Below are 14255 nucleotides of genomic sequence, written 5' to 3'. Positions count from 1 at the left end.
TTCTCACTCTACTCACTGCGATTCAATGGCCCCATTCTCACTGAACTCACTGCTTTTCGCTGGCCCCATTCTCACTGAACTCAGTGCTTTTCACTGGCCCCATTCACACTGAACTCACTGCTTTTCACTGGCCCCATTCTCACTGAACTCACTGCGTTTCGCTGGCTCCATTCTCACTCTTCTCACTGCTTTTCACTGGCCCCATGCTCACTGAACTCACTGCGTTCCACTGGCCCCATTCTCACTCATCTCACTGCTTTTCACTGGCCCCATTCTCACTGAACTCACTGTTTTTCACTGGCTCCATTTTCACTGAACTCACTGCTTTTCACTGGCCCCATTCTCACTGAACTCACTGCTTTTCACTGACGAAAATCCCACTCAATTCTCAGCTTTTCACTGGCCCCATTCTCACTGAACTCACTGCTTTTCTCTGGCCCCATTGTCACTGAACTCACTGCTTTTCACTGGCTCCAATCTCACTGCATTCTCAGCTTTTCACTGGCCCCATTCTCACTGAACACACTGATTTTCACTGGCCCCATTTTCACTGAACTCACTGCTTTTCACTGGCCTGATTCACACTGAACTCACTGCTTTTCACTGGTCCAATCTCACTGCATTCTCAGCTTTTCACTGGCCCCGTTCTCATTGAACACACTGCTTTTCACTGGCCCCATTTTCACTGAACTCTCAATTTTTACTGACCCCAGTCTCACTGAACTCACTGCTTTTCGCCGACCCCATTCTCACTGAACTCACTGCTTTTCACTGGCCCCATTCACACTGAACTCACTGCTCTTCACTGGCCTCATTCTCACTTAACTCAATGCTTTTCATTGGCCCCATTCTCACTGAACTCACTGATTTTCACTGGCTCAAATCTCACTGCCATCTTAGCTTTTCACTGACCCCATTCTCACTAAACTCATTGCTTTTCGCTGGACCCATTTTCACTGACCTCCCTGCTTTTCACTGGCTCCATTCTCACTCTACTCACTGCGTTTCACTGGCCCCATTCTCACTGAACTCACTGCTTTTCACAGGCTCCATTCGCACTCATCTCACTGCTTTTCACTGCCCCCATTCTCACTGAACTCACTGCTTTTCACTGGCCCCATTTTCACTGAACTCACTGATTTTCACTGCCCCCATTCTCACTGAACTCACTGCTTTTCACTGGCTCCATTCTCACTGAACTCACTGCTTTTCACTGGCCCCATTTTCCCTGAACTCTCAATTTTCACTGTCCCCATTCTCACTGCACTCACTGCTTTTCGCTGGCCCCATTCTAACTGAACTCTCTGCATTTCACTGGCCCCATTCACACTGAACTCACAGCTGTTCACTCTCCCCATTCTCACTCTACTCACTGCGTTTCACTGGCCCCATTCTCACTCATCTCACTGCTTTTCACTGGCCCCATTCTCACTGTACTCACTGCTTTTCACTGGCCCCATTCTCACTGAAGTCACTGCCTTTCGCTGGCCCCATTCTCACTGTACTCACTGCTTTTCACTGGCCTCATTCTCACTGAACTCACTGCTTTTCACTGGCTCCATTCTCACTCCACTCTCTGCTTTTCACTGGCCCCATTCTCACTGAACTCACTGCTTTTCACTGGCCCCATTCTCACTGAACTCACTGCTTTTCACTGACCCAATTCCCACTCAATTCTCAGCTTTTCACTGGCCCCATTCTCACTGAACTCACTGCTTTTCACTGGCCCCATTCTCACTGAACTCACTGCTTTTCACTGGCTGCAATCTCACTGCATTCTCAGCTTTTCACTGGCCCCATTCACACTGAACTCACTGCTTTTCACTGGCTCCATTCTCACTCTACTCACTGCGTTTCACTGGCCACATTCTCACTGAACTCACGACTTTTCACTGGCCCCATTCTCACTGAACTCACTGCGTTTCACTGGCTCCATTCTCACTGAACTCACTGCGTTTCACTGGCTCCATTCTCACTCATCTCACTGCTTTTCACTGGCCCCCATTCCCACTGAACTCAGTGCTATTCATTGGCCCCATTCTCAGTGAACTCACTGCTTTTCACTGGCCCCATACTCACTGAACTCGCCATTTTCACTGACAACATTCTCTGAGCACTCACTGCTTTTCACTGGCTCCATTCTCAATGAACTAACTGCTTTTCACTGACCCCATTCTCACTGCCCTCACTGCTTTTCACTGGCCCCATTCTCAGTGAACTCACTGCTTTTCTCTGGCCCCATTGTCACTGAACTCACTGCTTTTCACTGGCTCCAATCTCACTGCATTCTCAGCTTTTCACTGGCCCCATTCTCACTGAACACACTGATTTTCACTGGCCCCATTTTCACTGAACTCACTGCTTTTCACTGGCCTGATTCACACTGAACTCACTGCTTTTCACTGGTCCAATCTCACTGCATTCTCAGCTTTTCACTGGCCCCGTTCTCATTCAACACACTGCTTTTCACTGGCCCCATTTTCACTGAACTCTCAATTTTCACTGACCCCAGTCTCACTGAACTCACTGCTTTTCGCCGACCCCATTCTCACTGAACTCACTGCTTTTCACTGGCCCCATTCACACTGAACTCACTGCTCTTCACTGGCCTCATTCTCACTTAACTCAATGCTTTTCATTGGCCCCATTCTCACTGAACTCACTGATTTTCACTGGCTCAAATCTCACTGCCATCTTAGCTTTTCACTGACCCCATTCTCACTAAACTCATTGCTTTTCGCTGGACCCATTTTCACTGACCTCACTGCTTTTCACTGGCTCCATTCTCACTCTACTCACTGCGTTTCACTGGCCCCATTCTCACTGAACTCACTGCTTTTCACAGGCTCCATTCGCACTCATCTCACTGCTTTTCACTGCCCCCATTCTCACTGAACTCACTGCTTTTCACTGGCCCCATTTTCACTGAACTCACTGCTTTTCACTGCCCCCATTCTCACTGAACTCACTGCTTTTCACTGGCTCCATTCTCACTGAACTCACTGCTTTTCACTGGCCCCATTTTCCCTGAACTCTCAATTTTCACTGTCCCCATTCTCACTGCACTCACTGCTTTTCGCTGGCCCCATTCTAACTGAACTCTCTGCATTTCACTGGCCCCATTCACACTGAACTCACAGCTGTTCACTCTCCCCATTCTCACTCTACTCACTGCGTTTCACTGGCCCCATTCTCACTCATCTCACTGCTTTTCACTGGCCCCATTCTCACTGTACTCACTGCTTTTCACTGGCCCCATTCTCACTGAAGTCACTGCCTTTCGCTGGCCCCATTCTCACTGTACTCACTGCTTTTCACTGTCCTCATTCTCACTGAACTCACTGCTTTTCACTGGCTCCATTCTCACTCCACTCTCTGCTTTTCACTGGCCCCATTCTCACTGAACTCACTGCTTTTCACTGGCCCCATTCTCACTGAACTCACTGCTTTTCACTGACCCAATTCCCACTCAATTCTCAGCTTTTCACTGGCCCCATTCTCACTGAACTCACTGCTTTTCACTGGCCCCATTCTCACTGAACTCACTGCTTTTCACTGGCTGCAATCTCACTGCATTCTCAGCTTTTTACTGGCCCCATTCACACTGAACTCACTGCTTTTCACTGGCTCCATTCTCACTCTACTCACTGCGTTTCACTGGCCACATTCTCACTGAACTCACGACTTTTCACTGGCCCCATTCTCACTGAACTCACTGCGTTTCACTGGCTCCATTCTCACTGAACTCACTGCGTTTCACTGGCTCCATTCTCACTCATCTCACTGCTTTTCACTGGCCCCCATTCCCACTGAACTCAGTGCTATTCATTGGCCCCATTCGCACTGAACTCACTGCTTTTCACTGGCCCCATACTCACTGAACTCGCCATTTTCACTGACACCATTCTCTGAGCACTCACTGCTTTTCACTGGCTCCATTCTCAATGAACTAACTGCTTTTCACTGACCCCATTCTCACTGCCCTCACTGCTTTTCACTGGCCCCATTCTCAGTGAATTCACTGCTTTTCACTGGCCCCATGCTCACTGAACTCACTGCTTTTCACTGACCCCATTCTCACTGCACTCACCGCTTTTCACTGACCCCATTCTCACTGCACTCACTGCTTTTCACTGGCCCCATTCTCAGTGAACTCATTGCTTTTCACTGGCCTCATTCTCAGTGAACTCACTGCTTTTCACTGGCCCCATTCTCACTGAACTCACTGCTTTTCACTGGCCCCATTCCAACTGAACTCACTGATTTTCACTGACCCAATTCCCAATCTATTATCAGCTTTTTACTCTCCCCATTCTCACTGAACTCACTGCTTTTCACTGGCCCCATTTTCACTGAACTCACTGCTTTTCGCTGGCCCCATTCTCACTGAACTCACTGCTTTTCACTGGCTCCAATCTCACTGCATTCTCAGCTTTTCACTGGCCCCATTCTCACTGAACTCACTACTTTTCACTGATCCAATTCCCACTCAATTCTCAGCTTTTCACTGGCCCCATTCTCACGGAACTCAATGCTTTTCATTGGCCCCATTCTCACTGAACTCACTGATTTTCACTGGCTCAAAACTCACTGCCATCTCAGCTTTTCACTGACCCCATTCTCACTACATTCACTGCTTTTCTCTGGCCCCATTCTCACTGCACTCACTGCTTTTCACTGGCTCCATTCTCACTCTACTCACTGCGTTTCACTGGCCCCATTCTCACTGAACTCACTGAACTGACTGAACTCACTGCTTTTCACTGGCCCCATTCTCACTGAACTCACTGCTTTTCACTGGCCCCTTTCTCTCTGAACTCTCCATTTTCACTGAACCCATTTTCACTGCACTCACTGCTTTTCACTGGCCCCATTCACACTGAACTCACAGCTGTTCACACGCCCCATTCTCACTCTACTCACTGCGTTTCACTGGCCCCAATCTCACTCATCTCACTGCTTTTCACTGGCCCCATTCTCACTGTACTCACTGCTTTTCACTGGCCCCATTCTCACTAAAGTCACTGCCGTTCGCTGGCCCCATTCTCACTGAACTCACTGCTTTTCACTGGCCTCATTCTCACTGAACTCACTGCTTTTCACTGGCTCCATTCTCACTTCACTGCTTTTCACTGGCCCCATTCTCACTGAACTCACTGCTTTTCACTGCCCCATTCTCACTGAACTCACTGCTTTTCACTGGCCCCATTCTCACTGAACTCACTGCTTTTCACTGACCCAATTCCCACTCAATTCTCAGCTTTTCACTGGCCCCATTCTCACTGAACTCACTGCTTTTCACTGGCCCCATTCTCACCGAACTCACTGCTTTTCACTGGCTGCAATCTCACTGCATTCTCAGCTGTTCACTGGCCCCATTCACACTGAACTCACTGCTTTTCACTGGCTCCATTCTCACTCTACTCACTGCGTTTCACTGGCCACATTCTCACTGAACTCACGGCTTTTCACTGGCCCCATTCTCACTGAACTCACTGCGTTTCACTGGCTCCATTCTCACTCATCTCACTGCTTTTCACTGGACCCCATTCCCACTGAACTCAGTGCTATTCATTCGCCCCATTCGCACTGAACTCACTGCTTTTCACTGGCCCCATACTCACTGAACTCGCCATTTTCACTGACACCATTCTCTGAGCACTCACTGCTTTTCACTGGCTCCATTCTCAATGAACTAACTGCTTTTCACTGACCCCATTCTCACTGCCCTCACTGCTTTTCACTGGCCCCATTCTCAGTGAATTCACTGCTTTTCACTGGCCCCATGCTCACTGAACTCACTGCTTTTCACTGACCCCATTCTCACTGCATTCTCAGCTTTACACTGACCCCATTCTCACTGCACTCACTGCTTTTCACTGGCCCCATTCTCAGTGAACTCATTGCTTTTCACTGGCCTCATTCTCAGTGAACTCACGGCTTTTCACTGGCCCCATTCTCACTGAAATCTCCATTTTCACTGACACCATTCCCACAGCCCCATTCTCACTGAACTCACTGCTTTTCACCGGCTCCATTCTCAGTGAACTCACTGCCATTCTCTGGCCCCATTCTCAGTGAATTCACTGCTTTTCACTGGCCCCATTCTCAATGCACTCACTGCTTTTCACTGGCCCCATTCTCACTCAATTCTCAGCTTTTTACTGGCCCCATTCTCACTGAAATCACTGCTTTTCACTGGCCCCATTTTCACTGAACTCTCAATTTGCACTGACCCCATTCTCACTGAACTCACTGCCCTTCGCTGGCCCAATTGTCACTGAACTCACTGCTTTCCACTGGCCCCATTCTCACTGACCTCACTGCGTTTCACTGGCTCCATTCTCACTGAACTCACTGCTTTTCACAGGCTCCATTCTCACTCATTTCACTGCTTTTCACTGGCACCATTCTCACTGAACTCACTGCTTTTCACTGGCCCCATTTTCACTCTACTCACTGCGTTTCACTGGCCCCATTCTCACTGAACTCACTGCTTTTCACTGGCTCCATTCTCACTCCACTCTCTGCGTTTCACTGGCCCCATTCTCACTGAACTCACTGAACTCACTGCTTTTCACAGGCTCCATTCTCACTCATCTCACTGCTTTTCACTGGCCCATTCTCACTTCACTGCTTTTCACTGGCCCCATTCTCACTGAACTCACTGCTTTTCACTGCCCCATTCTCACTGAACTCACTGCTTTTCACTGGCCCCATTCTCACTGAACTCACTGCTTTTCACTGACCCAATTCCCACTCAATTCTCAGCTTTTCACTGGCCCCATTCTCACTGAACTCACTGCTTTTCACTGGCCCCATTCTCACCGAACTCACTGCTTTTCACTGGCTGCAATCTCACTGCATTCTCAGCTGTTCACTGGCCCCATTCACACTGAACTCACTGCTTTTCACTGGCTCCATTCTCACTCTACTCACTGCGTTTCACTGGCCACATTCTCACTGAACTCACGGCTTTTCACTGGCCCCATTCTCACTGAACTCACTGCGTTTCACTGGCTCCATTCTCACTCATCTCACTGCTTTTCACTGGCCCCCATTCCCACTGAACTCAGTGCTATTCATTCGCCCCATTCGCACTGAACTCACTGCTTTTCACTGGCCCCATACTCACTGAACTCGCCATTTTCACTGACACCATTCTCTGAGCACTCACTGCTTTTCACTGGCTCCATTCTCAATGAACTAACTGCTTTTCACTGACCCCATTCTCACTGCCCTCACTGCTTTTCACTGGCCCCATTCTCAGTGAATTCACTGCTTTTCACTGGCCCCATGCTCACTGAACTCACTGCTTTTCACTGACCCCATTCTCACTGCATTCTCAGCTTTACACTGACCCCATTCTCACTGCACTCACTGCTTTTCACTGGCCCCATTCTCAGTGAACTCATTGCTTTTCACTGGCCTCATTCTCAGTGAACTCACGGCTTTTCACTGGCCCCATTCTCACTGAAATCTCCATTTTCACTGACACCATTCCCACAGCCCCATTCTCACTGAACTCACTGCTTTTCACCGGCTCCATTCTCAGTGAACTCACTGCCATTCTCTGGCCCCATTCTCAGTGAATTCACTGCTTTTCACTGGCCCCATTCTCAATGCACTCACTGCTTTTCACTGGCCCCATTCTCACTCAATTCTCAGCTTTTTACTGGCCCCATTCTCACTGAACTCACTGCTTTTCACTGGCCCCATTTTCACTGAACTCTCAATTTGCACTGACCCCATTCTCACTGAACTCACTGCCCTTCGCTGGCCCAATTGTCACTGAACTCACTGCTTTCCACTGGCCCCATTCTCACTGACCTCACTGCGTTTCACTGGCTCCATTCTCACTGAACTCACTGCTTTTCACAGGCTCCATTCTCACTCATTTCACTGCTTTTCACTGGCACCATTCTCACTGAACTCACTGCTTTTCACTGGCCCCATTTTCACTCTACTCACTGCGTTTCACTGGCCCCATTCTCACTGAACTCACTGCTTTTCACAGGCTCCATTCTCACTCATCTCACTGCTTTTCACTTGCCCCCTTCTCACTGAACTCACTGCTTTTCACTGGCCCCATTTTCACTGAACTCACTGCTTTTCACTGGCCCCATTCTCACTGAACTCACTGCTTTTCACTGACGAAATTCCCACTCAATTCTCAGCTTTTCACTGGCCCCATTCTCACTGAACTCACTGCTTTTCTCTGGCCCCATTCTCACTGAACTCACTGCTTTTCACTGGCCCCAATCTCACTGCATTCTCAGCTTTTCACTGGCCCCATTCTCACTGAACACACTGATTTTCACTGGCCCCATTTTCACTGAACTCTCAATTTTCACTGACCCCATTCTCACAGAACTCACTGCTTTTGCGGGCCCCATCCTCACTGAACTTACTGCTTTTCACTGGCCCCATTCTCACTGAACTCACTGCTTTTCACTGGCTCCATTCTCACTCTACTCACTGCGTTTCACTGGCCCCATTCTCACTGAACTCACTGAACTGACTGAACTCACTGCTTTTCACTGGCCCCATTCTCACTGAACTCACTGCTTTTCACTGGCCCCTTTCTCTCTGAACTCTCCATTTTCACTGAACCCATTTTCACTGCACTCACTGCTTTTCACTGGCCCCATTCACACTGAACTCACAGCTGTTCACACGCCCCATTCTCACTCTACTCACTGCGTTTCACTGGCCCCAATCTCACTCATCTCACTGCTTTTCACTGGCCCCATTCTCACTGTACTCACTGCTTTTCACTGGCCCCATTCTCACTAAAGTCACTGCCGTTCGCTGGCCCCATTCTCACTGAACTCACTGCTTTTCACTGGCCTCATTCTCACTGAACTCACTGCTTTTCACTGGCTCCATTCTCACTCCACTCTCTGCGTTTCACTGGCCCCATTCTCACTGAACTCACTGAACTCACTGCTTTTCACAGGCTCCATTCTCACTCATCTCACTGCTTTTCACTGGCCCATTCTCACTTCACTGCTTTTCACTGGCCCCATTCTCACTGAACTCACTGCTTTTCACTGCCCCATTCTCACTGAACTCACTGCTTTTCACTGGCCCCATTCTCACTGAACTCACTGCTTTTCACTGACCCAATTCCCACTCAATTCTCAGCTTTTCACTGGCCCCATTCTCACTGAACTCACTGCTTTTCACTGGCCCCATTCTCACCGAACTCACTGCTTTTCACTGGCTGCAATCTCACTGCATTCTCAGCTGTTCACTGGCCCCATTCACACTGAACTCACTGCTTTTCACTGGCTCCATTCTCACTCTACTCACTGCGTTTCACTGGCCACATTCTCACTGAACTCACGGCTTTTCACTGGCCCCATTCTCACTGAACTCACTGCGTTTCACTGGCTCCATTCTCACTCATCTCACTGCTTTTCACTGGACCCCATTCCCACTGAACTCAGTGCTATTCATTCGCCCCATTCGCACTGAACTCACTGCTTTTCACTGGCCCCATACTCACTGAACTCGCCATTTTCACTGACACCATTCTCTGAGCACTCACTGCTTTTCACTGGCTCCATTCTCAATGAACTAACTGCTTTTCACTGACCCCATTCTCACTGCCCTCACTGCTTTTCACTGGCCCCATTCTCAGTGAATTCACTGCTTTTCACTGGCCCCATGCTCACTGAACTCACTGCTTTTCACTGACCCCATTCTCACTGCATTCTCAGCTTTACACTGACCCCATTCTCACTGCACTCACTGCTTTTCACTGGCCCCATTCTCAGTGAACTCATTGCTTTTCACTGGCCTCATTCTCAGTGAACTCACGGCTTTTCACTGGCCCCATTCTCACTGAAATCTCCATTTTCACTGACACCATTCCCACAGCCCCATTCTCACTGAACTCACTGCTTTTCACCGGCTCCATTCTCAGTGAACTCACTGCCATTCTCTGGCCCCATTCTCAGTGAATTCACTGCTTTTCACTGGCCCCATTCTCAATGCACTCACTGCTTTTCACTGGCCCCATTCTCACTCAATTCTCAGCTTTTTACTGGCCCCATTCTCACTGAACTCACTGCTTTTCACTGGCCCCATTTTCACTGAACTCTCAATTTGCACTGACCCCATTCTCACTGAACTCACTGCCCTTCGCTGGCCCAATTGTCACTGAACTCACTGCTTTCCACTGGCCCCATTCTCACTGACCTCACTGCGTTTCACTGGCTCCATTCTCACTGAACTCACTGCTTTTCACAGGCTCCATTCTCACTCATTTCACTGCTTTTCACTGGCACCATTCTCACTGAACTCACTGCTTTTCACTGGCCCCATTTTCACTCTACTCACTGCGTTTCACTGGCCCCATTCTCACTGAACTCACTGCTTTTCACAGGCTCCATTCTCACTCATCTCACTGCTTTTCACTTGCCCCCTTCTCACTGAACTCACTGCTTTTCACTGGCCCCATTCTCACTGAAATCTCCATTTTCACTGACACCATTCCCACAGCCCCATTCTCACTGAACTCACTGCTTTTCACCGGCTCCATTCTCAGTGAACTCACTGCCATTCTCTGGCCCCATTCTCAGTGAATTCACTGCTTTTCACTGGCCCCATTCTCAATGCACTCACTGCTTTTCACTGGCCCCATTCTCACTCAATTCTCAGCTTTTTACTGGCCCCATTCGCACTGAACTCACTGCTTTTCACTGGCCCCATTTTCACTGAACTCTCAATTTGCACTGACCCCATTCTCACTGAACTCACTGCCCTTCGCTGGCCCAATTGTCACTGAACTCACTGCTTTCCACTGGCCCCATTCTCACTGACCTCACTGCGTTTCACTGGCTCCATTCTCACTGAACTCACTGCTTTTCACAGGCTCCATTCTCACTCATTTCACTGCTTTTCACTGGCACCATTCTCACTGAACTCACTGCTTTTCACTGGCCCCATTTTCACTCTACTCACTGCGTTTCACTGGCCCCATTCTCACTGAACTCACTGCTTTTCACAGGCTCCATTCTCACTCATCTCACTGCTTTTCTCTTGCCCCCTTCTCACTGAACTCACTGCTTTTCACTGGCCCCATTTTCACTGAACTCACTGCTTTTCACTGGCCCCATTCTCACTGAACTCACTGCTTTTCACTGACGACATTCCCACTCAATTCTCAGCTTTTCACTGGCCCCATTCTCACTGAACTCACTGCTTTTCTCTGGCCCCATTCTCACTGAACTCACTGCTTTTCACTGGCTCCAATCTCACTGCATTCTCAGCTTTTCACTGGCCCCATTCTCACTGAACACACTGATTTTCACTGGCCCCATTTTCACTGAACTCTCAATTTTCACTGACCCCATTCTCACAGAACTCACTGCTTTTGCGGGCCCCATCCTCACTGAACTTACTGCTTTTCACTGGCCCCATTCTCACTGAACTCACTGCTTTTCACTGGCTCCATTCTCACTCTACTCACTGCGTTTCACTGGCTCCATTCTCACTGAACTCACTGCTTTTCACTGGCCCCATTTTCACTGAACTCACTGCGTTTCACTGGCTCCATTCTCACTCTTCTCACTGCTTTTCACTGGCCCCATGCTCACTGAACTCACTGCTTTTCACTGGCCCCATTCTCTCTGAACTCACTGCTTTTCACTGGCTCCATTCTCACTCTACTCACTCCGTTTCACTGGCCCCATTCTCACTGAACTCACTGCTTTTCACCGGCCCCATTCTCACTCAATTCTCAGCTTTTTACTGGCCCCATTCTCACTGAACTCACTGCCTTTCTCTGGCCCCATTCTCAGTGAATTCACTGCTTTACACTGGCCCTATTCTCAATGCACTCACTGCTTTTCACTGGCCCCATTCTCACTCAATTCTCAGCTTTTTACTGGCCCCATTCTCACTGAACTCACTGCTTTTCACTGGCCCTATTTTCACTGAACTCTCAATTTGCACGAACCCCATTCTCACTGAACTCACTGCCTTTCGCTGGCCCAGTTCTCACTGAACTCACTGCTTTCCAGTGGCCCATTCTCACTGACCTCACTGCTTTTCACTGGCCCCATTTTCACTCGACTCACTGCGTTTCACTGGCCCCATTCTCACTGAACTCACTGCTTTTCACAGGCTCCATTCTCACTCATCTCACTGCTTTTCACTTGCCCCCTTCTCACTGAACTCACTGCTTTTCACTGGCCCCATTTTCACTGAACTCACTGCTTTTCACTGGCCCCATTCTCACTGAACTCACTGCTTTTCACTGACGAAATTCCCACTCAATTCTCAGCTTTTCACTGGCCCCATTCTCACTGAACTCACTGCTTTTCTCTGGCCCCATTCTCATTGAACTCACTGCTTTTCACTGGCTCCAATCTCACTGCATTCTCAGCTTTTCACTGGCCCCATTCTGACTGAACACACTGATTTTCACTGGCCCCATTTTCACTGAACTCTCAATTTTCACTGACCCCATTCTCACTGAACTCACTGCTTTTGCGGGCCCCATACTCACTAAACGTACTGCTTTTCACTGGCCCCATTCTCACTGAACTCACTGCTTTTAACTGGCCCCATTCACATTGAACTCACTGCTTTTCACTGGCTCCATTCTCACTCTACTCACTGCGTTTCACTGGCTCCATTCTCACTGAACTCACTGCTTTTCACTGGCCCCATTCTCACTGAACTCACTGCGTTTCACTGGCTCCATTCTCACTCATCTCACTGCTTTTCACTGGCCCCATGCTCACTGAACTCACTGCTTTTCACTGGCCCCATTCTCACTGAACTCACTGCTTTTCACTGGCCCCATTCACACTGAACTCACTGCTTTTCACTGGCTCCATTCTCACTCTACTCACTGCGTTTCACTGGCTCCATTCTCACTGAACTCACTGCTTTTCACTGGCCCCATTCTCACTGAACTCACTGCGATTCACTGGCTCCATTCTCTCTCTTCTCACTGCTTTTCACTGGCCCCATGCTCAATGAACTCACTGCTTTTCACTGGCCCCATTCTCACTGAACTCACTGCTTTTCACTGGCCCCATTCACACTGAACTCACTGCTTTTCACTGGCTCCATTCTCACTCTACTCACTCCGTTTCACTGGCCCCATTCTCACTGAACTCACTGCTTTTCACCGGCTCCATTCTCAGTGAACTCACTGCCTTTCTCTGGCCCCATTCTCAGTGAATTCACTGCTTTTCACTGGCCCCATTCTCAATGCACTCAATGCTTTTCAGTGGCCCCATTCTCACTCAATTCTCAGCTTTTTACTGGCCCCATTCTCACTGAACTCACTGCTTTTCACTGGCCCCATTTTCACTGAACTCTCAATTTGCGAGAACCCCATTCTCACTGAACTCACTGCCTTTCGCTGGCCCAGTTCTCACTGAACTCACTGCTTTCCACTGGCCCCATTCTCACTGACCTCACTGCTTTTCACTGGCTCCATTCTCACTCTACTTACTGTGTTTCACTGGCCCCATTCTCACTGAACTCACTGCTTTTCACAGGCTCCCTTCTCACTCATCTCACTGCTTTTCACTGGCCCCATTCTCACTGAACTGACTGCTTTTCACTGAACCCCATTCTCACTGAACTCACTGCGTTTCACTGGCTCCATTCTCACTCATGTCACTGCTTTTCACTGGCCCCATTCTCACTGAACTCACTGCTTTTCACTGGCCCCATTCTCACTGAACTCACTGCGTTTCACTGGCTCCATTCTCACTCATCTCACTGCTTTTCACTGGCCCCATTCTCACTGAACTCAGTGCTTTTCATTGGCCCCACCCGCGCTGAACTCACTGCTTTTCACTGGCCCCATTCTCACTGAACTCTCCATTTTCACTGACACCATTCCCACAGCACTCACTGTTTTTCACTTGCCCCATTCTCAATGAACTAACTGCCTTTCAATCACGCAACTCTCACTCAATTCTCAGCTTTTCACTGGCCCCATTCTCACTGAACTCACTGCTTTTCACCGGCTCCATTCTCAGTGAACTCACTACCTTTCTCTGGCCCCATTCTGAGTGAATTCACTGCTTTTCACTGGCCCCATTCTCAATGCACTCACTGCTTTTCACTGGCCCCATTCTCACTCAATTCTCAGCTTTTTACTGGCCCCATTCTCACTGAAATCACTGCTTTTCACTGGCCCCATTTTCACTGAACTCTCAATTTGCACTGACCCCATTCTCACTGAACTCACTGCCTTTCGCTGGCCAAATTCTCACTGA

Source organism: Mustelus asterias, chromosome 15 (assembly GCF_964213995.1).
Source record: "Mustelus asterias chromosome 15, sMusAst1.hap1.1, whole genome shotgun sequence".
Taxonomy (NCBI): Eukaryota; Metazoa; Chordata; class Chondrichthyes; order Carcharhiniformes; family Triakidae; genus Mustelus; species Mustelus asterias.
This window is presented reverse-complemented; position numbering follows the sequence as displayed.